Below are 27,423 nucleotides of genomic sequence, written 5' to 3'. Positions count from 1 at the left end.
AGGAATACAACGTGCAATGTTACTAATTTAATGTTACTGCAAGAACCTTAATGTGTATAGTTTCTGATTTGATTTGGTTTGATTTGATTGTGCAACTTTACATTGCATTAATTCAGTTTGTTTTAATTTTGCACACAGAGAAAGCGATACTTCACATATATACTGTTCATGTGAGAGTGACTAATTGATAACGCTGGCTACAGTTAGACATACTGCACAAAGGTACAGTGTTCATTGTTCCCATTTACCTCTGTAAATGCACCTTGGTCTTAACCTGTGTCAACTCTTCTGAACGATTGTGTGCTCTTTTCCCTGGTAGTGACTATTTATCTAGAATTATGTGGTGGTTTCAGGAGTAAGGGCCTGTTCTTTCTTGCATGAGGGGAGTATTATGATTCTTTGGGACTGGCCCTAAATCAAGATCACCAAACTTATCTTCAATCTACGTTTTCAATTTTTAGTCTTGGGTCTCTAAAGACTAGCAGACTACCACAGTGTCTGTAATGGAGCTACAAATAGAGATGAAATCAGTTGGCCTACTTGCAGAGTAAGGTATTACTCAGTGTGAGTTGGTGGAGAGGATCTGGTCCTTAGAGAACACATGAAATGAACAAACGTTTGCACAACTTATTTCCATTTTCCTTTGGAAACAACTGCAGGATACTGTTGTGATGCTTTTGCGGGGCATCCAGGATTATGTATCACCTTTGTTACCCACCTGCCTCAGTGAGAGAGATTTGCTGGTATTAAACTGGGTATCAGCTCCCTGTCACTCCAGTCTGTTAGCCACCTGACAATCTTCTCAGAAACTTTTCTAACCTGTACTTTAGCTTGCAGGTTAACTTTAGGCGCACCCCAATCCCAAGGGCCCTTGAAATGCATTCCCCTGTAATATCCAGCCTCACAGAAATTGCCAAGTTTGCTGTCTCCAAAGTGACACTTATATGAATATATAGTAAAAAGGGAATAAGTTTATTAACTAAGAAGGGAGAGTCACAGATTCAAGTGAGTATGGTGTAAGAATAATGGAAACAGCAATGGTTACAAATAAAACAATAGACTAATCATTTTAGCAGGCTTAAACCTGTCTAAGATAAGTTTATCACCTAAAGCAAACTCTCAGCATGAGCAGCCCCACGGGCCAGGATCCAACTTTAATGAATGCAAAAAGCACAGTCCTTTTTGCTCCCTCACTGGTAGATAACAAAGGGGTTCTTTTCCCTTCTTATAGTCTATCAACCTTTGAAATGGATCCTTTTGAAGTGTACTTTGAAGTGCACTAGATAAGATCCTCCTCCCCCTATCACTGGGTCTCCAGTGTGCCATCACCATGCTATTTTCACATCCCCCGTTAATTTGTTTTTTCTGTTCACTTTACTAGCAAATGTAACTCCTATTGAACTTGACTCACAACACTAAGTTTACATTAGAGGTGGGGAGATAACTATGCTCCCTCCTGTCTGGAAGGAAACTTGATTCTATCTGCGTTTGGTGTTTAAAGCTTAATATTAGTAAGTATCCATAATTCCTCATATAGCAGTTAATACACACATTTCACAATGATAGCAATGACCAGAGTGTTACTGGCTTTAATTTGATACCTCACACAACATTCTTTATAGGTGAATATCATGACAGCCATATGTTAGTTGTAGTGAGTTTATCAGGCTTGTTAAGAGTTGCTGACAGAATAGTCAACCACCAATGGGCCTCTGTGTCACAACTGTATGATAGCCAGATGGATAATTATTTAATAAGAGTCTTATTTATTGGAATTTATTCGCAGTTTTCCAGGAAAACATCTGGCTTCCACCCCTGCTGACCTATTCACAGACCTACAAAGCATAAAACCTTGCAATGAATGTTTACATTTTTAAAGGCAAGAGTCACTTATTACCTTCCTTCAGCTGTTTCGCAAGTGGATTATCATTGGTCATTCTGTGAAAGCTTACCTTCACTCAGTGCAAGGTAGCAACAGCATGCGTCACAGACCACATCCTCCTAATCATACTCAGAGAAATTCCCTGACATATGTTGTCATGGGTGGTATTGCTAAAAGTGAGTATCAAGTCGGCATGAGTTTCCAAATAGTTGGCACAGGGAAGAGGAGAAGGTTAATCTAATAACCAGAAAGCAAGACATGGGATTCCTGAATAATGGAAGAATTTTGGTAACCTCAGGGCGACCCCATGGAACACAGCTCTGCAGCAGGCAAGGGGTTTAGATTTTCCAAATCCCAAAATAATTTGAGTGGAATGAGTTGAGAGTTGAATTAGAAGCTCAGCTAATGTAGGTCAAATACAGAGTACAACTTGGTAAGCTTTCAGGCTATATCTTTGTAATTAAACTTTCTTGATGAGTTTAGGCATCACGCGTAGCTTTTCACAGCAATTCTGAAGCAGGTTCATACAAATGACCTTTTATTTTCTGCAGGATACCTCAGTTGTCACATTTCTTGTTCCATGTCACTAACCTTGACTTTGTTTAGTTTTCTAGGAAATAGACTTTTGCTTTCTCTAAGAGTACTTTATGTACCTGATTTCAATTCCTAGGAAGTACAAGGTAAAATTAACTGTTGACTATCAGTCCCAACAGAGGGTCAGAGAGGACCAGCTGCCCCAAAATTGTCCTAGCAGAGCTTTGGCAGGAAGTTTTGGCAAGGGGAAAGACAGAGATGGAGTAAAACCAGGGTAATCCCTGACAATACAATTATGATAAAAACATTTGTGTGGTAATTGTGACAAGAGAATGCCTCCTACTCATTCACATACAGCCACTGGATTTTTATTGCTCTCAAGTGGAAGAAGGCACCTCAGTTGTTTGTCTAACCCAAAATATGTTTCCTTTAGCAGATAATAAGTACCACTATGGCATTACCCAACTTTGTCTTAAAATGGAGAGGGCTACCTACTGAATCACCATCACTCCAGCACCTTGGGTTTTTCCTGGCGCTTTCCTACTAAGTACAAGCCCAGTCCAATACTTTTTAGTTTATTAGATCTGAGAAGATCACAGCCTAAGGTAGTTTGGCTGCTGGCCAATTTACTCCTGAAGCATCAAGGTTAGGATCCACAGGGGTGCTGAGCTCCTACAGCTAGCAGAAACCTGCTGAACTGATTTTTGTACTCATTGGGCTCTAAGCCATGTATTAGTGCATATTAAATAAATATCAACTCACAGACATTAAACACTGTATTTTGTTAAGATAAAAATGCGTTAGAAAAGCAAAAGTTTAAAAGACTGAGGCTTTTCCCTGACTAAATTGTGAGGGATTTTTTTCCCCGATGCATAAAATATTTAAGTATGCTTTTAGACACAGAATTTAAAGTTCCTATTCAACATGATATATTTACATATGGAAAATAAACGAGGAAGGATGTACTGTCCCTTAGTAATACTGTGCAGATTACTGCTGTTGAACAAGGGCCATTAATATATCAGGTGTTCAGCTGTAAATTCATCTATTCTTTCTATTATAGCTGAGCTTCAAAATAAATCCATTGGAAAGGTGATTAGCAGGATCCTTGTGACCAGTTACCACAGCTAAAGACCTTGCTTATTCCCTTGCACTAACAGCTAATTAGAAGGGGTGGGAAACTGTCAGTTGGACAATTTCACTGAGGGGTCCTTGACTCTCATATAGTCTATTTTCCTCCCTTTGCTCTGCCAGAATCTGAATTTCATAGGGGTGGACATACTATAAAATTGGTGACAGTTGGGGGATGGAGTGGGGATCCTGCAGCCTCACTGAGGAGGATATCAAGAGGATAGTAAACAATGTTGTAAGGATATATCTCGCCCATTGCCCCCTCCATGGTTGCTCCTCTACCAGATTTAATCATCTTCATGGCATGCTACAGGGCTGTTGGCTTTTTTTCTGTAGGAGTAGGAATTTGGAGAAAGAGGATGGGGAACAGTTTGTCAGGAGCGTAGAATGGTCTTTATGGACTTTTGGCTTTAATAATTGGTATTTTTAAAAATTTTTGTTAAGCATAATTGATTATTAGAGGAGCATGTTTGCAAATCTAAGTAAATAAACTAACTCTAGAAGATGCTTTCCCTTTAGCCAATGTAGAAAACAACCTTAGAGGTGGTAATTCTAGGCCATTCACGGTTACTCTGAAGCAATTACTTTAATAAATGATAATTTTTGTAAAGCTTTGAACAACTACTAAGACTGGATTGATAACAGTGCACATCTGACAATGAGTGGGCATGTTACAGTTACTTTGAATGCTGCCATCTTTAATTTTCTTGTCAATGCAGGATTATTACTGTTTTACAGTCTATCCTTTTACAGAGTTGAAATCCATGTTTAAATTTGCTAACAAGGGCATCCACCTCTCTCTCTCTCTCTCTGTTTTGCTGCAGCATGTCATGAAATCTCAAGATAATAGCTGTCTCCACGTGGGTCCTCAGTAATGGTTTTACTCTGTGTGCTCCACTGGAAAGGGCCCAAAATACGAGATGAGAATTATCAAAGTGAGACTGCTACATGAGCAGCAAATCGACTCTAGAAAGGGCAGACAAAAGGAAAAAAAAACTGAATTGTTTCAATGGCAAAGAGTGAGGCTGAATGCAGATTAAGTTGAACAAAAGGAACTTTATAAAACCCTAAGCATTGCTCTGTCCACGTGGCTGAGTTTCTTCCAGCCTGAGCCCGCCCCACCCCCCGAACTGCCTGCTTCTCTGGTGTCTCATCAATAACAGTACATCCAGGGAACATGGGCCTGCTGTCTCCAGTTCACATAATACACGAATGTTTTGTGCCTTTCAGTACAAGTCTTTTCTTTATGTTCAAAGAAGAATAAAATAAAAAAATTTAAGAGATCACCTACAAAGCAGCAAACATCAACTGTATTTGTCTGCCTCGTCTTTAGTTCTGAAGATGAATATGTTCTTGCTTACTTTCTGTAAAAGCAAGAATAAATTGCACTAAATGCTTCTTCAGCTTCTTGTGATAAAGATGCATGGTCAGCTCTAACCAACTGGGTTCAGTATGAGGCACTTTGAAATTGATCAAAAACTTTTTGCGATCTAAAATGGGAACAATCCTTGTTATTCAGCACACTTTCTAAAAGGCCAGAATGTGAGGAAGAGCCTTCAACAAAATGTATTAATTTCAAATTGGCAAATCCCATCAGCAGAGACAACACTTAATTTTAAGTACTATATTTCTCCAATTAGCAATGTTTTGGACATTTTCAAGCTGCTGCTAGAGTAGCTCCTCTCCACTAGAGGACACTGTCTGTCTTTTTTTAACAACAAAACCTTTTGTTTAATCAGGAGAAATTGCCCAGAGTATAAGCTCTAATTAAAAACATCAGCATCCACAGAACCTGCTAGTTGCAATTAGCAACTAGTGAATGTTTTGTGCTTGAGTAAAATGTCATCTTGTACGGGCAGTTTAAATTACATTTGCACCATTAGTCATACATGCTGGAATACAGTGTAATGGCATTCACGTTACCCTTTGATTTGATAGACTGAAGGACAACCACTTCTGTAGGAAGCAATGATAATTTGAAGATATCTTAACGGAAACCTCAGAGGTATGTTGCACAGCTGACATGTTAGACAGCCATGCCCAGCATCTAATAATGATGCATCTGAAGAAGTGGGGTTTTTATCCATGAAAGCTTATGCCCAGATAAATCTGTTACTCTTTGAGGTGCCACCGGACTCCTTGTTGATTTTTGGATGTAGACTAACACGGCTACCCCCTGATACTTTATAACGGTGAGGGGTAAGCCAGTGGAAATTCTAAGTGGTACTGGAATATTAGTATCTTGTAATTGTATGTTGCAAATGGCACAACATGATGCACAGATGCAAAGGCAAGCTTTATGTTTATTTGTATAGGTACCACTAGAATGTCAAATTATAAAAGTTACCCGGTCAAGGTAGACAGGACCAAAAGCTCATTCTTGCTCTTTTTCACTCACATGCACAAACTCAGATCCCTACCCTGTGTGTTTTTTTTAAAAAAAATATGGTTTCCTTGACACTGATAAAATTATCAGACTTCCAAAATGAGGGCTGCAACACCACTACATTCACAGATGCTAAGCTCGGTGGCAACTCATGACAAACCTAAGCCACACAGATTGGACCTGTCTGTCTTGACAAAATCTCTCAGAAGCAGAGCAGGCAGGGCGATACTGCACCGATTTCCAAAGAAGTCTCATATTCCAAGGAGATTGGCAGACAGGTTGTTTTAAGCTGTTGTAATCCATGCCAGCATTTACAGACACGGAGTTTAATCATATTTTTAATGATTTATGTTTATTCCTTCAGAGGAAGACTCTCTGTAGAAATGCTAACTCCCTGCTTGCCTAAACCTACTACTATGCTGCTCTGCAGTTTGCACACATATTTTGTGATCTGCAGCTTCCACCATTACAAATTGTTAAATATCGTGGTGTTCTCTTCATATGTCAAGTTATATCACACTGCTAAATATTGGCAATTATTATGCACTAAGCATAACACTAGGGCCTGGGAACACCTAAATGCCAGTCCTAGTTCTCCAGCTGACTTTTTGGGAGGTCTTGGGAAGTCACTAGACTACTGTGTCTCAGTTTCCTGTATCCAGAAAATGGTATAAAAATATGTACTTACCTCTGAAGATTAACGAGGTCAACAGACTGAAGATGTAAGTGTTAGGTATTATGATTAAACAATTTTATGCAAGCCATAAAGTGGCTGAATGCCATTACACATTCATGTCTCTGAACTAAAACACCTGTCCACAATTTTGAACAGTGCATAGCCTAGGATATTAAACTCATTTGTGGAGAGGGTTGAATTTCATATTTAATTAATTTTCCTGGGTCAGAATATACATTTAGAAATACATACTACTCTTGATCCACAGCAGATCTCCAACTAATATCAGTGGGTGATTGGGGTAGAATGTGACTTTTAAATATTAACAAAAGTTTTAGTTATTATTAATTAAGATTGGTTGGAAAATGACTTATTTTTCCTGTGGAAAATTTTTGTTGAAAAACCAATAACTTTAAAACCCCAACTTTCAGTTTCGGGGTTTGTTTTTTTTTTAATGAAAATGCAACATTTTTCACAGAAAGCAGAAGCTTTTGGGGGAAAAATAGTAATTTAGTTGAAAACTCAATTTTCTATATAAAAAAAGCTTTGATGGAAAAATTTAGACCACCTCTAATATTTATTCAGCACCATTCAGTAAGCAAATAAGTTAGTCTTTAGGACCACTGCTATTTCTCTGCACTATGTATTTCTTCCATCCAAATCTTCCTTTCTCAGTTTCTGTTCCTCTTACCTTTGCATGTCTCTCCCTTTCATCCATCTGGTTTTCCTTCCTTTCAGCACCTCTCAATTTCCTCTACCTTGTGACCTTTGCTTCCACCCTGTCCTTGCTCATCTCATCTACTAAAATAACAAATACTTAATGCTAGCACTTATATTATTACCATGTAAACTTCAGTATTAATATCAGAATTTGGATACACTAATCAGGCCAGACAAAAACACCATGGTTGGCATATCTGGCATAGAATGATGATCTATATAACTAACTCTTATTCATCTGGTATGTGGTACTACATGTTAATAGCTTGCATTTACTTCAGTAGGTGTGCTGAAACTCTTCAGTTTTTTATCTGATGTAATAGAGAAGCTTATAACGGGGTGAGTGCTGATACAATTATTTTCCATTTAACATTTGTGCTAAAATCTTGATCTTTGATGTTCTCATTGATTATGGGCCTATAAATGTAAGGAAAATACCAAATTCAAACTATGATCATTCTATCAAAGGTCACCGCAAGGTCTTTGCTATGGGATTTCTCATGTTGGAAATACCCTTTGGAGAGTCAGTCTTTACATTTGATTAAATATCATTCACTATGGTGAAATATCTCTTTAGAACACACAGTCAACAGGAGAGAGGGAAAGGACCCAGAAGCTTCCCTGGCATTTATAGGGTTGACTATAGTTGTGGGAAGAGAGGGGTGACTCATGAAGTAGAAAAGAGATTCAGAGAGTCTAGGGAAAATACCTATGAATTTCTTCAGTGAAGTAGTGTGTTAGCTATGATATCCCCAATCTGGAGCAATTAAGATCATCAGAGGTCACTAGTTCTATTTCACATATTTTAGCCAATACAATTGTAGAAAGTGAGCTAGTGTGCTGCAGGTGACAGTGCTGATTACCACATCTACCCGAAGATTGGACTGCTGTCAGCTGGTACTTAACATGCTGTATAACACCACACAGTTATTTTATTTTACATTTTCCATGCTAGGGAACTCTCAGAATTCTGTATCATCTGTTTTTATGATGGCTATAGCGGGCAGCAAGCCAATTTATTCAGAACATTTACACTCACAACTCAGAACCATGTATGGGCCTGAATTCCAGCTTTTGCTTGCTTAGTAGCCATACTGACAGTTAAGAGTCTAAGTTTGAAGAAAAGGATTGTAAAAAAATTGCGAGCTTTCTAAATGTGACCATTTCAGACGTGTTTCTTTGCATTTTCCAGATTAAAAAACAAACAAACAAACACAAAACGTACTGTCTCTGATTGCCCCTGATAATAGAGCTTCTTTGCACCACTCTAGGAGCACAAAGCAGTCAGATAGCAAGTTTAACCAGCATCCTCCAGATTCTCCTTGTGTAAGGAACTCTGCAAGTGGCAAAGTGTAAATATGACAGCACTATGGCACTTCCCCTCCTTGCTTCCAGAGCAAGGGACTGGGGGCAGGCATGGATGAATGGAATGTCACTATGTTCTGGCAATCCCTGGTTTGGTTCCAGAATGGTTCCTCTCCTGGGGCTATAGGCAGCCTGGTGTGGTTTAAAGAAGCCCTGAACTGGCTCTGGATTGGGAAGCTCTTGGTATGTTTCTACGGTCTTCAGTTATGTTTGATTAAACAAACAAAAAGAAATGTAATTCAATTATTCCTGAGTTAGATGCATTTATCTGAAACACACTAGTAGCTAAAACTACTTGGATTTCTGAAAAATGGCTGTGATCCAACAACAGAGCTACAGACCTGGGCTCTGAATCACGGAGCTACTCGGGCACTGTAATACTGAGTGTTGCAACCCGAGGCACCCTGCCGCCCAATAGAATTCTCAGTCCTCAGTTAGGCTCCCTCTCTTCCCATAGAGTGCATGGCGAGCGTTAGGTGCCTAAGGAAGGGATCCTCAGAAGCCAGCAAGCTGAGCAGAGAGACACCTAAATTAGCCAGGGGTGAAATGCAGAGGAAAGGCTAAGGGTATGTCTACACAATTAAATAACCCTGGCCAGGGTCAGCTGAGAAGGGTTTGCAGGGTTTGGGCTGTGGGGCTGTAAAATTGCTATGTAGACATTCAGGCTTCAGCTGAAGCCCGAGACCTAAGACCCCATGAGGGGAGGAGGATCCCACAGCCTGGGCTCCAGCCCGAGCCCAAACGCCTACACAGCAATGTTTAGCCCTGCAGCCCGAGTCTTGCAAGCCCAATCATGGCCATGCTGTAGGTCTTTTATTCCAGTGTAGATGTACCCTTAGGATCATAGAATCATAGAATATCAGGGTTGGAAGGGACCTCAGGAGGTCATCTAGTCCAACCCTCTGCTCAAAGCAGGACTAATCCCCAACTAAATCATCCCAGCCAGGGCTTTGTCAAGCCTGACCTTAAAAACTTCTAAGGAAGGAGATACCACCACCTCCCTAGGTAAAGAATTCCAGTGTTTCACCACCCTCCTAGTGAAAAAGTTTTTCCTAATATCCAACCTAAACCTCCCTCACTGCAACTTGAAACCATTACTCCTTGTTCTGTCATCAGCTACCACCGAGAACAGTCTAGATCCATCCTCTTTGGAACCCCCTTTCAGGTAGTTGAAAGCAGCTATCAAATCCCCCCTCATTCTTCTCTTCCGCAGACTAAACAATCCCACTTCCCTCAGCCTCTCCTCATAAGTCATGTGTTCCAGTCCCCTAATCATTTTTGTTGCCCTCCGCTGGACTCTTTCCAATTTTTCCACATCATTCTTGTAGCATGGGGCCCAAAACTGGACACAGTACTCCAGATGAGGCCTCACCAATGTCAAATAGAGGGGAACGATCTGCTGGCAATGCCCCTACTTATACATCCCAAAATGCCATTGGCCTTCTTGGCAACAAGGGCACACTGTTGACTCATATCTAGCTTCTCGTCCGCTGTAACCCCTAGGTCCTTTTCTGCAGAACTGCTGCCTAGTCATTCGGTCCCTAGTCTGTAACGGTGCATGGGATTCTTCCATCCTAAGTGCAGGATTCTGCACTTGTCTTTGTTGAACCTCATCAGATTTCTTTTGGCCCAATCCTCTAATTTGTCTAGGGCCCTCTGTATCCTATCCCTACCCTCCAGCGTATCTACCTCTCCTCCCAGTTTAGTGTTATCTGCAAACTTGCTGAGGATGCAATCCACACCATCCTCCAGATCATTTATGAAGATATTGAACAAAACCGGCCCGAGGACCGACCCTTGGGGCACTCCACTTGATACCGTCTGCCAACTAGACATGGGGCCATTGATCGCTACCCGTTGAGCCCGATAATCTAGCCAACTTTCTATCCACCTTATAGTCCATTCATCCAGCCCATATTACTTTAACTTACTTGCAAGAATACTGTGGGAGACCATGTCAAATGGGAGACCGTGTCAAAAGCTTTGCTAAAGTCAAGGAACAACACGTCCACTGCTTTCCCTTCATCCACAGAACCAGTTATCTCATCATAGAAGGCAATTAGATTAGTCAGGCATGACTTGCCCTTGGTGAATCCATGCTGACTATTCCTGATCACTTTCCTCTCCTCTAAGTGCTTCAGAATTAATTCCCTGAGGACCTGCTCCATGATTTTTCCAGGGACTGGGGCTGACTGGCCTGTAGTTCCCAGGATCCTCCTTCTTCCCTTTTTTAAAGATGGGCACTACATTAGCCTTTTTCCAGTCCAGATTGTGGGACCTCCCACAATCGCCATGAGTTTTCAAAGATAATGGCCAATGGCTCTGCAATCACATTCGCCAACTCCTTTAGCACTCTCGGATGCAGCGCATCTGGCCCCATGGACCTGTGCTCGTCCAGCTTTTCTAAATAGTACTGAACCACTTCTTTCTCCAGAGAGGGCTGGTCACCTCCTCCCCATGCTGTGCTGCCCAGTGCAGTAGTCTGGGAGCTGAACTTGTTCGTGAAGACAGAGGCAAAAAAGCATTGAGTACATTAGCTTTTTCCACATCCTCTGTCACTAGGTTGCCTCCCTCATTCAGTAAGGGGCCCACACTTCCCTTGACTTTCTTCTTGTTGCTAACATACCTGAAGAAACCCTTCTTGTTACTCTTAATATCTCTTGCTAGCTGCAACTCCAGGTGTGATTTGGCCTTCCTGATTTCACGCCTGCATATCCGAGCAATATTTTTATACTCTTCCCTGGTCATTTGTCCAATCTTCCACTTCTTGTAAGCTTCTTTTTTGTGTTTAAGATCAGCAAGGATTTCACAGTGAAGCCAAGCTGGTTGCCTTCCATATTTACTATTATTTCTACACATCGGGATGGTTTGTCCCTGTAACCTCAATAAGGATTCTTTAAAATAAATCATAAATTTATTAAAGCATAAATAAAGCATAAATCGTACATATAAGAATGTCACCAGCTGTTGACCCCATGTATCCCCGAGATAAGCGCGGAGAATATAGCGCTGCAGAGGACTCCCCCCTGGCGGAGTCCTGCCTGGTCAGTTGTCCCAAACGGCCAGAGTCCCCTGCAGCCCCTCCGCACGTCCTAGGGGCTCCCCGCGCAGATTGGAACGTAAGTCCTTCCTTCCTTCAGTAAAGCATAGTTTACTATTCTTAGGCCTGAGTGTCCTCCTTTCGCTGGTATCTTCCCCCCCAGCCCTTGCGGGCAAACACGTACTTATCCTTCACTTTTTCCTTAAGTTTATTTATCTCAGTGTTGTAGACATCTGTATGATATGTATCTTGAAGTTGGTAACCTCCTGGAATTCCACCACCATTCTTGACTCGAGTGTTTAGAAACGAATACGAAAGGATGGTCCATTTTAGATAACGATATATTTCCAATGGCACAAGTTAAGACCTAGTCATGGACAACATCCAAGAGCTCACATTATGGTTGTGTTGAAACATGTTGAAAGTGTACACTGCATTTTTTGTGACTCTCCCTGTAATGCAGTTTTTCTCTTTAAATGCTTCTGTGATTTGGCCAGGCGGTTTACAATTTTCAATTTCCTCTGATGATCCATTGCACTTTTTGCAAAATAGTTTTCTGCCATCTTCAGATACTTGTCTAGGAAAATCTTCCACTCTCTTTTTTTCTGGTATATTTGCAACGTGGGACCTTTGGCATGGCAGTTTCTGCCAAAATCAATCAATGCTCCCTTGATCCTCAGTGTGATTTGACACTTTTCACAGTCTTTCTCTGTTAAAGGATATTATGCAATATTATGTGACAATGCGTGGTCATATGTTTTACGTGTAAAATTGCATAGGAGCATAATTATGTAATTCCTCAGGGTGTACTTTTTACTTGGAGTAGGTTCCCACTGGCAGTGGTCTCCTAGTGATCTTCCTACTTTGCTGCCAATCTTTGGCACACTTCCCTCCACCCAACCCCCATGAGTGGAAATTACACATCCGTATGCAGTTGTACTAGAAAATATCTTCAGTGTATGACAATTGTGCACACACCCTTCTGAACAAAAAGAATCCTGCTAACATGTGCAAGTTTGCTGCTTATTACTTCATTTAAAAAGAGTCAGTACAGTAAAAGGAGTGGTCTGACACACTGAGTGCTAAAACTGCCATGCTCCAATGCAGCTGTGCCGCTGTAGCACGTCTGGTGAAGATGCTCTATGCAGACAGGAGAGAGCTCTCTCATTGGCAAATTACTCCACCCCCTGAGAGAGGAGGAAGCTATGTTGGTGGGAGAGTGTCTCTTATGCTGGCAGGAGAGCGTTATAGCGCTTAGGTCGCTGTAACTTGTGTCGCTCAGGGTTGCCTGTGTAAGTTAGATCGACTTTAAGCAGTAGTGTAGAACTGCCTTGAGATGTTAGCTCAGCTCATCCCCTTCCCCACTGCAGTTTCCTTCTAACACCTGGAAATAATATTAGCATCAAATAAATTTATTTTCTTTTATTTTAAATCAAGAAAACATATACCTGACTTTGAAGGATTTGGAAAATTGTAGGGCTTAAAACGTAAGCAATTTATCTTCTTCAAAGCTTTCGACAAAAGCCCCATCTCTCTATTCTTCGTCTGGTCTATTCAACATAATTTTCATGCTGTAGCATCTGCGGCCATGCCACTGATTGTCCTGAAGACCAAAAACCTGAGGTGAGGAAGGGATACTATCTATCCTCATTATTAGGGTAAGTCTATACTACGAGTTAGGGGTGTGCTCCCCCAGCTCACATATACCTACTAGAGATATCTCAGCGAGAGGTAGTGTGAGTATAAATAGGAGTGTCGCTGAAGTAGCAAGGACAGCAGCAGGGGTGGCACGGCTTAGCCATGCTGATTACGTACTCACCAGTAGGAGGCAGGTTTGTACTCGACATGGCTAAGCCATGCAGCTGCTGCCCACTCTGCCTCGGCTACCCTGCTATTTATACTCACATTAACCCTCATCGAGCCACTGTGAGTAGGTCTACGCAAGCTGGGGAATCAGATCCCTAACTCGCAGTGTGCACCTAGCACTTGTTGGTTTACCTAGCACCCTAGGACTTTAAGTTACTGGTTTTATTTCGGCTAGGTTTTGGAGAGCAGGTGGTTGTGATGCTTTTTAAAAGCAGCTTAAAATAAAATAAAATTTTCATGTAACCCTTCTAAGAGGTGACAATAAATTATAATAGTGATCTTGTTTTTGACTCTCTCAGAAAGTGAGGGAGAAAAATGGTACATGACTGTACAAATATAGATACAGAACACAACAGGGTTATCAATTCCCAGGTGACTGACAATAATGTTTATGTGAATTCAATGTTCACAAAGTTGTCAGACTAACAAATCTAATTATTAAAGCCAGGCACAATATAGCTTGCCTACATAGCTCTGCAGATCCATCCTGAACTGCAGGCCCATTCCTAACCCAGTCCTAGGCCCCTCCTGAGCACAGATTGACAATCATACTGACTTGTGAAATGGCTTTTTAATGTGGACAGACACCCACACTGGGACTGGGATAACACTGCCAAACTCATTTCCAGGTGTGACCTAGAGCTAGGATTTAAATCCAGGTCCCTGGAATTGGAAGGCGAGCATGTTTACTCGCTGCATAACCTAAGGCATAAAATGGTGTTAGGTCTATGGTGTACATGTACAATTCAGACTTTGTACCGTGCATTTTGTTGACTGGTTAATCCATAAACGCTCTTAGGAAATATTGGGTAATAAATCAGTTATGGACTTTTTGAAAACCATAGTACAGCGCCTACTCATCAGTCCTTTGGCACCTAAATGGCATCCCTGCAAACATTTTCTATCATTACAAACATTTTAAAATGAGCGTTCTTTACATTATAGAGCGTTCTTTACATTATACACAATGCCTCTCCTTGGGGACTAACGACTGCATAATTACAATTACATAATTACAATGATTGCGCAATTATTCTTAATCTGTATTATATGTTCTCAATGGATTTTAAATCCATATTTGTTATCATATGGATGCATCATATGTAGTCTCTACACCAGGGATCAGCAACCTTTGGCATGCGGCCCATCTGGGAAATCTGCTGGCGGGCTGGGACAGTTTGTTTACCTGCAGCGTCCACAGGTTCGGGTCCAAGCAATGTGCTGGCCGCCGCTTCCCACAGCCCCCATTGGCCTGGAGTGCCGAACCGCGGCCAGTGGGAGCTGTGGTTGGCTGAATCCGCAGATGCTGCAGGTAAGCAAACCATCCCAGCTGCCAGTGGATTTCCCTGATGGGCTGCATGCCAAAGGTTGCCGGTCCTTGCTCTACAATGACATTAATGAAAAAAAAACCCACCATAAACAACTCTACCTAAGAAGGAGAGTTGAGCCACCAGTGAGGAGATTTCAAGTCTGAGACCTTGTTCCAGCAAGGGGGAAATTCAGTCCAAGGCTTCTACAGTTAATAGGCTGATCACCACTCTCAACTTGGCCCAATCGGTGGGATAGGTCCAGGGAACGAGCACAAAGGGTAGATAGCCCTGAGTAGGGAATCCCCTCAATTGCTGATGGTACCCATCAAAACGTTCAGGTAAGGGCATGGTAGGGCCTGTTCAGCTGGTGGGAAATGGCTTGGAGTGCTGCATTCCCTGTTTCTAGCTGGGCGCCCTGTTTGTGGAGGGCTTGGTTCTCTTCCAGGAATTGCATCACCCAAGTCTGCAGAACATGGTTCTCTGCTTGAAAATGAGCATCCCCTGTAGATTTAATGCCCCGTGGGGTTCATTGGCCAATGGGATTTCAACTTCTTCCATATCCCCACTGGGTCATTGGTCACTGACAGGTTAGGGAGGTCTGTGAAAATTGTAATGGCAAGGGTGTGGGCAGCCAGGGCTAGTGAGTGGAGCAGGAGTCAGATGCCAGGAACCAGAGCCAAGGGTCAGTACTGTCGTCAGAAGCCAGGAAATGGAGCAGGGCCAGGAACAGGCAGGAGCTAGGTCTGTCATAGCAGTTGGCTAGGGATCCACCTAGTTGCACAGACAACTTTCTTCCTCTCCAGGCTTAAGTAGTGCACCTGGACCAATCAGGGACCACAGGAGCAACGCCAATCAGGCTCTCTGCATGTGGCACATCCTGTGGTTCATAAACCCACAAGGCTCACAGCCAGCCAATTGCTCCTATGCCAGAGCTTTTGGGTGGTGGCATGGATACAGCAGTTGCGCAGGAATGAGCAGGTCCAGGTTCTCAATCTATGGAGTCTTCAAATTTTGAAGTCTCACTTTCTATAGGTTAATGTGTGGTAGAAATTACGGAGTCCAAGGTTGGGAGGTGGACGGGTCACATACTAGCTGGCAGGAGGTGCTCCAGGGAGCTGCCTTTCTGAGGTGAAAGCACAAAGAGGCCTCTTGCACATTAACTATCATAAAGATCCATAAACCCTTGCATAAGCCTTCACTAGAAGGGCTCAGTCCTTGAAGAAATTCATTTTAACATAAAGAGTTGTCCTAATGTGCTTCTCCCCCATTCAGATCCATGGGGCAGCAGGGACTTGGGGTTAAGATGTTACATCTAGCAAGGAATATAAAAGGTAATAAGAGATTTTATAAAAACATTAGAAGCAAGAGAAAGATGAAGGAAAGTGTAGGCCCACTACTCTGGAGGGAAGGAGAGCTAATAATTGATAACATCAAGAATGCTAAGATATTAAATGCCTATTTTGCATCAGTCTTCACTAAAGAGGTTAATGGTGCCCATATACTTAACACAATTAATATGAACAACAGAGGGAAAGGAACACAAGCCAGAATAGAGAAAGAACAGACTAAAGAATATTTAGATAAGTTAGATGGACTCAAGATGGCTAGTCCTGATGAAATTCACACTAGTGTACTTAAGGAACTAGCTGAAGCAATCTCAGAACTGTTAGCAATTATCTTCAAGAGCTCATGGAGGATGGGTGAGGTCCCAAAAGACTGGAGAAGGGCAAACATAGTATCTATTTTTAAAAAGGGGGACAAAAAGGACCCAAGGAATTTTAGACCAGTCAGCCTAACTTCAATACTTGGAAAGACACCGGAACAAATTATTGAACAATCAATTTGTAAGCACCTAGAGGACAATAGGGTATTAAGTAATAGCCAACATGGATTTGTCAAGAACAAATCATGCTAAACCAACTTCATTTCCTTCTTTGACAGGGTTACTGGCCTAATGGATTGGGGAAGCTGTACATGTGCAATATCTTGATTTTAGTAGACTTTTGACATAGTCTCACATGACATAAGCAAATGAGGAAAATGTGGTCTAAATGAAATTACTGTAAGGGGGTTGCAAAATGTTGAAAGACCGTACTCAAAGAGTAATCATCTGTGTTTTGCTGTCAAACTGGGAGGATGTATCTATTGAGGTCCCACAGCGGTCTGTCCTGGGTCTGGTACTATTTAATATTTTCATGAATGACTTGGATAATGGAATGGAAATTGTCCTTATACAATTTACAGAAGACACAAAGTTGGATGGGGTTGATAGCATTTTGGAGGACAGGATTAGAATTCAGAACAACCTTGACAAATTGGAGAATTGGTTTGAAATGAACAAGATGAAATTTTATAAATCAAATGCACAAATACAAAATGGGAAATAACTGGCTAGGTGGTAGTACTGCTGAAATGGATTTAGGGACTGAAGATTGAATATGAGCCAACAATGTGATACAGTTGCAAAAAGGCTAATATCATTCTGAGGAATATTAACCCAAGTATCATATGTAAGACACAGGAAGTAACTGTCACGCTCTACTACTGTCTCCAGTTTTGGGTGCCACATTTTAAGAAAGTTGTAGGAGGGCTACAAAAATGATAAAAAGTTTAGAAAACCTCACTTACAAGGAAAGGTTAAAAAACTGGGCATGTTTAGTCTTGAGAAAAGAAGACTGGGGTGGGGGATACCTGAGAACAGCCTTCCAAAATATTAAGGATAGTTATAAAGGGGATGGCGATCAATTGTTCTCCATGTTCACTGAAGGCAGGATAAGAAATAATTGGCTTAATCTGCACCAAGGAGATTTAGGTTAGATATTAGGAAAAACTTTCTAACTATAAGGGTAGTGAGCTTTGGAATAGGTTTCCAAGGCAGGTTGTGGAATCCCCATCACAGAGAAGCTTAAGAACAGATTAGACAAACATCTGTCAGGGATGGTCTAGGTTTACTTGGTCCTGCCACAGTGCAGGAGGCTACTTGATGACCTCTCAGCATGAAATGAGGAGTTCAAAGGGAGTTCTATCTTCAACTAATGAAAGAGGGGCTGTGATATAGCCGTTAGGCCAGAGGGCAAAAATGTGGGGAAGTAGGAGATTTTGAAAGTTCTACCCAGGATTGGGAAAGCTTCTTAGGTTGATTTAAATCCAAGTAGCTCACAAAAGAAGCATCCAAACAATTTTTTAAAACATTCCTATAACCTAGAAATGACCAAAGTTGGGTTGTAATAAACTTTTTCTTACAAAAAAAAAAGTCTCTTGAGCTAGAACTTTCTATGCCAAGTACCAGCCTGGAGCTCATTTTTATGGCTGAATCACAACCCTCTGAAAGCAACATTTATACTTTGATGAAAATGCTGACAGATTCTCAACTACAGCAGTGCTAATAATAAAGAGAAAGATCATATCTCCCTCCTCAGTAGCCAGAATAGGTAAACCTGTCCAACTGAAAGTCTTACCCAACTTGCTATCTTTTATGTTCCCAGTATTCCAATCTAATTACACAGACAGTTGTGACTGATATGTTCAATGGCCTGTTTTTTACTGGAATTGATTCTGAACACAATTATATTACAACTTTATTTCATATTATACTGTACCCCAAAACACTTCACAGAGTTAAATTATAGGGTTCAAAAATTAAATAATAACTAATGAGAGGGAGAAATTAAGAGGCATACGCAAAGTGAGAAAAGCTGTTTCCAGATGAGACTGAGAGGGTTAGTGAGGCAGAGAGATACAGTAAGGCCTTTTCAGACGGCAAGAACTGTGTGGTATTTCAGTGATAACTGAGACAGGTTTTTAGATGACACAACGGATGCCTCTCTAACCCAACTTGTCTGTTTGCTCTGTCTCAGTCTCTGAAACTGGTACCTGTCCTTGTGTGGGTGACAGAATCTGAGTCACCAGAAAGTGTGATAACTTCAAGTGTTCTGCTGAAGCTTAACCCTTTATAACAGAAGAGGGAGGCTCTTGTATGAGCTATGTCAATTTTTTTGGTGGGGCGTGAAGGGGAAGAGTCAGGGAAGGGCAAAGCAGATAAAATTAGAGCTAGAGATGGCTTGTGAAGTGGACCGAAGAAATTCCATTGAAGGTTTCAAGGGAAAAAAATTTTTGGAAATGGATTTGAAAATGAATGGGGATCCGATAGAATAGTTTGAAGAAGAACATGTTTGTGACCGCATTTCTAGGTGTCTGGAAAGCAGTATTCAGAGCACATATAGTCCAGAGCTCTGGAGTTTGGTGGTGGGCATAGATATGGAAGCTGCAGTAGACAATGAGGATTTCAGAAAAGGCTGACTTAAGGCAGTTGTGTGCTAGATAACAAGAACATTTCCTCTCTGCTCACACTAACAGTTACCCCCTCATTGCTTTTGTGAGCCCACAACCACACTTGAATCCCCACCTTTCCACAAGCACCCTCTCTCATGGGCAATGTTTCTTTCAACTACTGCAAAACCTTTCATGGCTTCTGGCATCCTCTATCTCTAGGTACTGCTAGATTCAAATATCCCATGTACTGAAATTTTCCTGGTTAGAGGCAGTCTGGGATGTGTTCTGCACCAGACAGAGCAGGATCCGAAGCCCAACATGGACCTGAGAGATATACTGGACCCTTAAAATAGGGAGTGATCAGGAAGGAATAAAGAGAAGAGGCTGGAGACTGGAGTGAGCTGTTTGAAGTCAGTGTGACAGAGAAGAATTTTTTCCCACCTATACAAAAGGATTTGGATAATTTTGCTCCAAGCAAATGGCTAAGGTTTAGGAATTGGGTTTTGTTTGTTTGACCACCACCACCAATAATAATAAGTAATTAATATCTAGCTCATACATGGTGTTTTTGATCCATAGATCTCATGGCCCGTTAGAAAAGAGGTCACTACCAAGACTCGTTAAAAGGAATCTTTCCTAATATGGCTAACATGTTACATATTTGAAAGAAATTTAAGTTTGAAAAGAGCATTTGTTGAAAAAGGCAGAAGAAAAAGGTTGACATGGCATTTTCTCCATAAATTGAGATTGAGTGGGAAAAAATGTTTTTTTTTGTTAATTTCAGGGATGTTTCTCATAAAAAAGCTATTAATTACAGAAATGTCACTTTTATGAATAAAATGCAGTTCGGTGACACAAGGGAGCAGTCACAGCAGAGAATGCAGATGAGCTGCTGTTTATGTAAAGAGCTGCATAAAGCTAAAGTTTTACTGAAAAAGGGAAAAAATGTAGAATCATACCCCCTCTTTGACAAGGTGGAAAAAATGAAACATTGAGAGGGATAATCCGAAACGAACAGGGCAAATTATTGATTTTTGGATATCCAAAAATAAATGCATCATTTCTTGTGCATTGAGGAGAATTTTTACACAGCTTTAGTTATGGCCCATCTATATAGACACTATTATAACAGAGAGAAAGGATGTTCACATGGTTAATACACTGGACTGGGACTTGTGACATTGGGGTTCAATTCCCATCTTTGCTACATATTTCTACTGTGACTTTGGGGAAATCATTGAATTTGGGGGGGCCTCATTTCCTCCTCCACTGGAGATAACACTAATTTTGTTCCCCGTGCTTTATTTGTCTTGTCTATTTAGACAGCAAGGTCCTTGGGGCAGGGACTGTCTATCACAATGGAACCCGGAGCTTGGTAGAGGCTTCTAGCTATTAATGTAACAACAAATACTAATAAGTAGTCATCACACTGGTTGTTCAGGTAGTTTGCATAATCACCTCAGTTTCCTCATCCATTACTATATTACTATATAGAGGTTACTTGCCAGTACTGGTGGGCTAAACGGGCAAAAAAACCCCCATGAATAAAAGTGCCAAGTTCAGTTCACTATGGTTCATGGGGCCATATTGTTTGCAAATTGAGTGTTAGTGAAATTATAAATAAAAATGAATGGATAATAATTGGAAAGGATTCTGAACAACCTGTTAATGGATCCTAGGCTAGCGTTTATAAAAATGGAACTAAGAAGTGCTCTGGTCATCACCCTGATCATTGTGTTTGTATGCCAGATACCCTTCTTTCTCATTGTCTATTTTGCATTGGAGGCCTGAATCTGCAGACACTTATGCACATGCTTAACATCCCTTGATTTCAATGGGACAACTCACATGCTTAAAATTAAGCACACACATAGGTGTTTGCAGGATGGAGGGTTTAGACTGTAAATTCTGTGGGACAGGGAATTGTCTTCCCATAGTGGGTGCACACTTAAAGTTCTATTCCTAGAAATGTTACTGGTTATAGATATATTCCCCATTTTCAATACAAGGAATAACGCTGGAATGGTTATCTTTAAAATTGGAATAATATTTCTAAGTGCACACCCATAACCTGTTGGATAGAGAGCTTAGTACATTTTGGACACTAGCGTCATATTAACAATGATAATAATAAAATAATCCTTCTTGATGATAATTTGGAAAGTGTTTTGTGCTTGTATTTTTATATGTAGTAGGTTATTGTATGCGTTGAAGAAACAAGTGTGCTACTAGCTATTGTGCTAATCTGCATGCTGTGATTCCACAGAGCAATTCATGAACATTTATTTTAGAGCGAGGGAGATGCAAGAATATTGGTTTTATGATGGAATCTAATTGTGTGTGTGTATACCAATCGATATGGGTGTGCCTGTGTTTTATGTCTACAAACACACAATATTTATTATTCTAAATGTTACCATATTTTAGACCAGGGGCGGACAAACTTTTTGGCCTGAGGGCCACATCAGGTTTCCGAAATTGTATGGAGGGCCGGTTAGGGGAGGCTGTGCCTCCCCAAACAGCCAGGCATGGCCTAGCCCCTGTCCCCTATCCGACCCCCCACCCCCCCGCTTCTTCCCCCCTGATGCCGCCCCCTATCCCCCCCGGACTCCTGCCCCATTCAACCCCCCCGTTCCCTGTCCCCTGACTGCCCACAGATCCCCCACCCTCACTGCCCCCCCATCCCATCCAACCCCTCCTCTCATTCCTGACTGCCCCCCCATCCAACCACCCCTTCACCCTGACCGCCCCGGAACTTCTGCCCCTGACTGCCCCCTGCCGCCCCATCCAACCCCCTCTCTCCTTCCTGACTGCCCCCCCCCCCGGGACCCCTGCCCCCATTCAACCCTCTTGTTCCCCACCCTCTGACCGCCCCACCCCCTCTCCACATCCCCGCCGACTGACCAACACCCCAAAATCCCCTGACCTCTATCCACCCCCCCCCACGCCGCTCTCTGCCCTCTTACCGTGCTGCCTGGAGCACCGGTAGCTGGCAGCACGACAGCTGCCCAGAGCACCAGGACAGGCAGCCATGCTGCCCGGCTGGAGCCAGCCATGCCACGCGCAGCACAGAGCACCAGGTCAGGCCGCAGCTCTGCAGCTGCGCTGCTGGCAGGAGCTGGCCACCCCGCCGCCCAGAGCATTGTGAGAGCGGCGCAGTGAGCTGAGGCTGCGGGGGAGGGGCCAGGGGCTAGCCTCCCGGGCCAGGAGCTCAGGGACCGGGCAGGAGGGTTTGCCCACCTCTGTTTTAGACACCTCTGTTTTAGGCTCTCTGATTCTGATTTTGCTCAGTCAGTTGTTCATGTACAAGAAGTAGCTAAGCTTGTTAAAGAACAAACAGGCCTACCTACCAACAGGCCAACTGACGTCAATTGAGTTACACAAGATTTGAATGCAGACCAAAATTTGCAGATATAAATATTAAACAGATTACACAGGATGGTTGCTGCCTCCTAAGAAATACATAAGAAAGGCTATACTGGGTCAGCCCAGTATCCTGTCTTTCAACAGTGGCCAATGCCAGATGCTTCTAAGGGAATTAACAGGGCAATTATCAAGTGATCCATCCCCGGTCATCCAGTCCTAGCATTGGGCAGTGAGAGGCTTAGTGTTGCATTCCTGGCCATCTTGGCTAATACAAATGTGAATAGACTGAAACACACACCACAAGTGGTAAAAGCATATAGCTGCACAGTCCATCTCTAACTAATGTTAATTCTAATTTGTATACAATGATACTAGTGTATCCACCATTGTTCACTCATCTCTTTCCTATGTAAGTAATCAAATACCAAAACATATGAATAAATATACATTAATCTGAGCCACTTTGCCTACTATATCATATCAGGCTCAGTTTTTCTTGCAGTTATAGTAATATAAATAGTACTTCTACATTGTATTCCAATCAAGCATCTTAATGTACTTTATAAATGTTACTAAATTAAATCTCACAACAACCTGGTGATTACCGGTCGCTGACCTTATGCATTATCCTCAATATAGTATAACTGTAACATGCTTTTGTGAGTGCTGAAATCCTGGCAATATTCAAGGCAAAACTCCCATTAGTCACCTAGTGCCTTCTGATATCATGGCTCTATGAAGGATGGTGCTATACACAATGCAATCTCTTATCAGCTGGCAAAATAATGCCCATCACTACCAAGGCCCAGCCAAACAGAAATAATACTACAACATGAGCCCTGAAAAAAAAAATAGCCATTTTCCAAAAAATTTCATCTAGCTAGAGAGCAAACTACTGAAGTGATGTAGGTCTCAAAGTGGCCTCAATAGATCAATTTATACCCAAGGTAGTGCATGGCACCCACTAAGTCTCTGGGGACCCAAACTGTGAATGGTGTTTTTAAGAACACATTCCCTTCTTTGCTTTCATAGATGTGCAGTCTAGGAGAATGAAGGTGTTCATACACCAATAAAGAAAAAACCTGTGAGAAGGTTTCGATACAGCTATTTTATGCTTGCCTGGGTTGTTCGAGGGAATGTTCCAAAGTCATTGCCCTAGTGAACACCCCAACATGGATGTTTCTAATCCAAACCTTTGAGCCCCTGTAGAATAAAGATTTAATAAATCATGTTGCATATTGCAAGTTATCTCTGTTTTAATATTATGTGTTTTTATTTTACAGGGAGGTTTACTGGGAATACAGCAAGACAGTCAGCAGCTGGTCTAAACAAAATTTTTGTTATGCTGGGTGGGGCGGAGTCAGAGAGAGAGGACTTTTGTGGGGAAAGGTGTGATGGCTGCAGAAGGGGTGGGAAACTGGTGGTACACAAGCCTTGGTTGTTTGAGAAAATCTGTATTTTACTAGCTCACGGGGGAGGGATGGAGCAGAGTACTGCCAGATCTTGTAGCAGAGTAATGTGATGTTTCCAAAGACACATAGTGAGGAGATTTGGAACTGACAGTCTAGGTACCTTGATTACTAAGGGAAAAGAAATATGTGCACTGCCAAGACTGCCAATGTGTGGATTTTGGACTATTCCTGGGTCACAAGGTTGCAGAAGTTTGTTGGAGAGTAAGGCATACACCATAACATGGGGTTTGCTGACTACAGACCAATTTGGGTATCAGATGGCCTGGTTTGGCATCCTGTTTTTCCCACTCTTCGGTGGCAGAGTAAAGGTATGTGTGTTATCAGGGCATCTGGGGCATTGCTGAAAGAGGGCAGAGATAAGGTTGCATGAGCAACCGTATCTGTGAATTTCCTGGTTTTCAGAAATTTGAGTTTTGTTCAACTCACCATTCTGCAAGGGGACGACCTATCACCAAGTAGCCTTAACTCTGCATTAACATAGTCTTTTGGCATTGAACATATACTTATTTAAAGTTCCTATTGTTTTGAGGCAGAAGTGTGAGTTCAGTTCAACATTGCCCCACCATGCAAGGGGTCTTATATGGGAAAGTCATCATGGCATCTTTCCTCATGTCTTATGGAAAAGCAACTGGAGTTTAGGTGGATTAAACCAATGAGATACTGGACCCTTCATCTCTGGAGAGAGAGGAAGCGCCATGAAGCATAGCAATTTTCAGCACCTACAATAATACTGACTCACTTATAGTACTCCTAGCTCACAGTATCAAAGGAAGGTCTCTGCATGAATACTGCATGTCTTCCATCTCTATGCTGGTGCATGATGATCATGATATAGAAGACAATGGCTCAGAGTAACCAGTGTGTGAACTAAAATGAAAGGACCAAATATTACACTATCCCTGGAGAGGAGTCACTACTTACAAAAACAGAAAACAAAATAACCATACCTGCAACAAAAGTTTCTATGCTTGGTGTTGGGAGATGAGTATCAAAGGTTTTCTGTCAATGTGAAATGTAGTTATAGGAATACAGAAGTTAGAGATAAGTAAAGACCTTGTAAATAATCAAATCAATGTATTTGTTAGTGCAGGATATAGTCATCTTCCTTCCCACTCACTTACCAGATATTAAAGAGATACCTTACTGGAGCTTAGCCAAAAGGCCAAAAAGAAAATTCCATAATTACACGAGAGATCTACAGAAAAGCCAAGGCTAAATGCTTTTTAATTAAATGCTTCAGAATTAAGATCACACGTTCTAGTATGCTTTAGAATTCTCTAGAATGCTTTAGTCATAATGATAGAATTAAATATAGTTCTTTATTCATCCTGTGGAGAATATTTGCCCTGATGTAGTGGATAATGTGGGGAAAAATCCAGTGGGCCTAAAACTTCCCAAGTAGGCCTAAAACTTTGGTCAAGCTAACTGTGTGTGTGTGTAAAAGCATAAGTAGAGGCTGAGGAAAATTCCACTGTGGGGCAGTTGCAACAGAATAGCTTAGGAAATGTAACCCTAACAGTTAGAAATTAGGAAAGACTCGCTAACCACAAAGAACAACCTGTCAATAACAGGAAAAGCTTGTTTTGTTATATCCCAAATAAGAAAAACTACTGTTAGAGCCGATACTATATGCCAAATAAGGAAAACACTGTTAAAGGAAGTGTGATTAACAAATTGTGATTTTCAGCTATATAATCTCCTGTATTTTCTGCTTACGTAGAGCAGCTATTGCTGACTCTCCCTGTATACATATACTTGAATAAAGCGCTTCAGGCGTTTCTGATTTCAAATACAATGCGTGGTTAATTTTCCTCCACAATACTTATTTTGATTCTTTCCACGGCCATCTAATAAGGCAGCCCCAGTAATGGTTCCCCACTCTTCTCTGCCAGTAATCTCAGCAGTTTGGTTGGATTCTTATAATAACCTCTTGTGGGTCCCAGGCAACAATTCAGCTTAAGAACAAATTCTTTCTTACTCCTCCTCTGAGCTCACCTAGAACACCCTGGTTTCTGTGAGTTAAATAAAAAAATCTCTGCAATACTTGTAAGAAAAGCCTATGATTTTTCACATATAAAAAGAAGAATATCCAGAGACCATAGCAACATCAGACTTGACCTATTTAGTAATACTTTCTAGCTAATTCTTATCCTCCTAAGAAAAGTAACTTAAATGAACAAAACCCTCATGTATATAAATTGCCTGAAACTATTCAGGGTTGTTGCTAAAAATAAAATGAAAATCGTAATTATGTGTGTGAGAGACTTAGATCTGATAGCATAGAAAGGGATCCCTTTACAAGAGGGGTAGACCAGAGCTATCTATGGTAGAGGGCAACAGACTTATAAGGCCATCTAGTCCATCACCTAGCATTGCAGGAACATCCCCAGGCAATTCCCTACAGTGTGTATTCCTTTCACCTTTGCCATCTTTAAAGCATACAGTAAATAGGAGGACTGAACCATGTTTGTGAACATACAAAGCAGTCAAACTCTTTAAAACTCTTGGTGGCAACCTCTATAATTAAATATCATTCTCCTCTCCCTTTAACGTCTCCGTCTAGAGCAAGCTGGAAAGGTAGGTGGCTAAAAGTCCATACACATTATGTTTAAATCAGTGGGAGCAGTGGGACGCAAGTCCCATGTAACTTTGTAAATTCACAAATGTACTCCCTAAAGCACAATGTATGAGATTTGTTTCACTACTAACAGGACAATAACAAAACCTCCCTAACCAGTACTGTACAGCAGGGTTTCTCAAACTTCATTGCACCTTCTGACCGCCTTCTATCAACAAAAATTACTACATGACCCCAGGAAGGGAGACCGAAGCCCAAGCCCCACCACCCAGAGCAGGGGGGCCAAAGCCCCACCTCCCGGTGGGGGCACCAAAGCTTGAGGGCTTCAGACCTGGGCGGTGGGGCTCAGACTTTGGCTTCAGCTCTGAGCCCCATCAAGCCTAGCACCAGCCCTGGCGACCCCATTAAAATGGGGCTGTGATCCACGTTGGGGTCCCGACCCACAGTTTGAGAACTGCTGCTGTATAGGAAACATCTCTGCCTGCCTATGTGTATCTGTGTATGCCATAGAATGGAATTGGTGTAGGTACTGAACCATTAACACATACAGGATGTAGGTGTTGGACAGATACCCGTGGTTACAGATAATATTTTCTGGGACTTGTGCAATGCAGACATTGTCCTGTTTTAATTATCCTCTATGGGTAAGTTTAATTTGCCATCAGGCTGACTCACAACATGATATATAACTCTGTATGATTACCACTATCCTGATTGGTATCTATATGCTCTTTTTCAGCAATTCTAAATGGGCATGAATCAGCCTGCAAAGGTTCACCTCAATTTTGATAAGCATACAAAATCGGTGTGCTTAACCAGAACTCT

At 41.7% G+C, this 27,423-nt stretch overlaps 1 protein-coding gene across 1 annotated transcript in view; it reads right to left on the bottom strand.

The window, feature by feature from the left end:
- Window positions 1-27,423, bottom strand: part of IL1RAPL1 (interleukin 1 receptor accessory protein like 1) — a 1,125,084-nt gene that overhangs the window by 52,570 nt on the left and 1,045,091 nt on the right. The gene's annotated exons all lie outside the window — the stretch shown is intronic.

The sequence above is a fragment of the Natator depressus genome, chromosome 1, assembly GCF_965152275.1.
Source record: "Natator depressus isolate rNatDep1 chromosome 1, rNatDep2.hap1, whole genome shotgun sequence".
Taxonomy (NCBI): Eukaryota; Metazoa; Chordata; order Testudines; family Cheloniidae; genus Natator; species Natator depressus.
This window is presented reverse-complemented; position numbering and strand designations above follow the sequence as displayed.